The sequence below is a fragment of the Phyllostomus discolor genome, chromosome Y (genome assembly GCF_004126475.2).
Source record: "Phyllostomus discolor isolate MPI-MPIP mPhyDis1 chromosome Y, mPhyDis1.pri.v3, whole genome shotgun sequence".
NCBI classification, from domain to species: domain Eukaryota; kingdom Metazoa; phylum Chordata; class Mammalia; order Chiroptera; family Phyllostomidae; genus Phyllostomus; species Phyllostomus discolor.
The window spans coordinates 4,514,354-4,516,887 of NC_050199.1; positions in this window are offsets into that span (position 1 = coordinate 4,514,354).

The following is a 2,534-nucleotide window of genomic DNA, read 5'->3' on the forward strand; positions in this document are numbered from 1 at the left end:
GGGGCCAGGGAATCTCACCTGGGCACACAAACCCCAATAAAGCTCTATACTGCCTAACTTGGTGGCTGATTAGCATTTATTCCTCAGCGGAGATTATTAAAACCTTTCATTTGGTGCTGAAATCCAGGAGGAGTCATTGTCTACTGAAGACCTCTCTTCTCCTGACTCCCTGAGGAGGCCCTGTGGCCACCCCACCAGTCCGAGCATTGAACCAGGTGCTGCTGTCCCTCAACTTCCTGGTCCTTGGACTCCAACTCCAGGTCCCCATCCATTAGAGAGGCTGCTCTCCTACCAAAAATCATAGCACTACATCAGGGGTAGTCCTTCCAGCAGAAACTGTTCTCCCTCTGGGATTCAAGAATGGGTGGAGATGACCCCTGGTCTTGAACTCCATTTCTGCCTGACTTGGTCGGTGACTTAGAGTTGTGGGATGCTAATTCTCAGTCACCGATCATCCATCCTTGGGAGTAGGAATGGGGGGCAGGGGTCCAAACCAGACCCTAAGTCACTTCTAGGGTGCCTGGCCTCAAACAAAAATGGCTGATTTTTCTGTCTAATATGGCCTGGACATTATATCAACTCAGTAACTGTGAGACCTGGCCTCCTGAAGGCACTTTCGATTTCATTAACCTTACTGATCAAGATATTTTTTGCAGATGAACTGGCAAATGGTCTGAGGTCCCCTACATTCAAGGCTTTTGGGCCTTGCACTCCCAGTCTGATCTGTGAGCTCAATGCTCCACAGCTCAGGTTCTTCTAGCCCAAAAAAACTCTGAATCCATATGGCCTCCTAAGCTTACTGCCCCAGAACTTCCCTCCTCCTTTTCTGATTCCCCTGAAAATCTTGCTTCTCCTACCTCTCCCCCTCCTTATCAACTCCTGCCAATGGCTACTCCAGCCCCTGCTCTCCCCTCTCAACAGGATTCTCCCCTTCCCTCTGAAGACCTTTCTTCCCCAATTAGCCCACATACTCACTCCCGCCTGAATCTAGAGCCCCTAGACTCCCATATTTGACCCCCCACCCCTGCAAATCTGGAAAGTGGTGGGAGCAGAAGGTGTCATTTAGGTCCATGTACCTTTTTCACTAACTGACCTCTCTTCAATTAAAAAATGCCTAGACTCGTTCTCCACTAACCCTACCAATTTTATCAGGAAGTTCCAGTACCTAGTCCAGGCTTACAATCTCACATGGCACAATTTACATATTAGTTTAACCTCTACTGTAACTCCAGACAAACACAATCCTGTTCAAACCACCACTAGAGCCCATGCGGACCAAACCCATGCTACAAACCCTACTATGTCGGTAGGAGCCAAGGCTGTGCCAGAAGCTGCCTCGGGTTGGGATTATCAGACAGGACAGGCAGGCAGATGGCACCGTGACCAAATGGTTGAGTGCCTGTTAGCAGGAATGCAACTGTCAGCTCAGAAAGCAGTTAACTACGACAAACTCAGAGAAAGTACCCAAGGCCTAGAAGAGAACCCAGCCCTGTTCCTTAACTGCCTCACTGAGGCTACAGTTCTCCATATTTGCTTTGATCTGACATCCAGTGCAGGGGCCACTGTGCTGGCCACCCACTTTATCTCTCAGTCAGCCCCAGACATTCAAAAAAAAAAAAAAAACTAGAAAAGGCAGAGGATGGTCCTCAAACCCCCATCCGAAATCTGGTAAACATGGCATTTAAAGTTTTTAATAGCTAGCACGAAAATTCTGAAGCTGCTCACCAAGCGTGCCTGCAGCAGAAGGTAGCCCTGCAGACCCAGGCTATAGTAGCAGCCCTGAAGCTGGCTGAAGACCCAGGACGTCACAGCCCAGAGACCAAGTCAAAGTCTGGGCCACCAAAAGGAACACCGCCAGGAGCCTGCTTCAAATGTGGTAAGGAAGGACATTGGGCCCACCAATATCCAAACCCTCGACCGCCCACCGAACTGTGCTCTGACTGAGGGCAGCTCGGCCATTGGAGAGATGCCTGTCCCCTTAAAGGCTCGTTCCTGGTGCCTCTGCGAGGGAGACAAGCTGGCCAAAGTGAGGACTCCTCTCTGGCCTTAGAGCTCCTTGGCTTCATGGGCAACTGATGCAGCCCTGACTCGAAGACCCTCATCACCCTCGCCAAGCCCAGGGTAATGCTATAAATAGTGGGTAAGTCCATCTCATTCCTAGTGGACATGGGGGCTACCTATTCAGTCTTGCCATCACATTCAGTCTGCCCACACAAAGAGAAGGGGTCCCCTTACCCCTTCCCAGATCTTGGTCATAGGGGTTGACAGAACTCCATCACGCCTCCCTTGTACCTTTCCTTTAAACTGCAGCCTTGATAATGTTCCCTTCATACACTCCTTCTTGGTCATACCCTCCTGCCCCATTCCATTCCTAGGAAGAGACATCTTGCAGCTCCTAGGCACCTCCTTACAGATCACAGTGAGCCTAAACCCCTCCTCTCACCTTCTCCTCCCTCTGCTCAAAATCCCTGCCCCATTAACCCAATCTCCAATCTCACTCACCCCAGTCAACCCTCAGGTATGGGACACCTCCA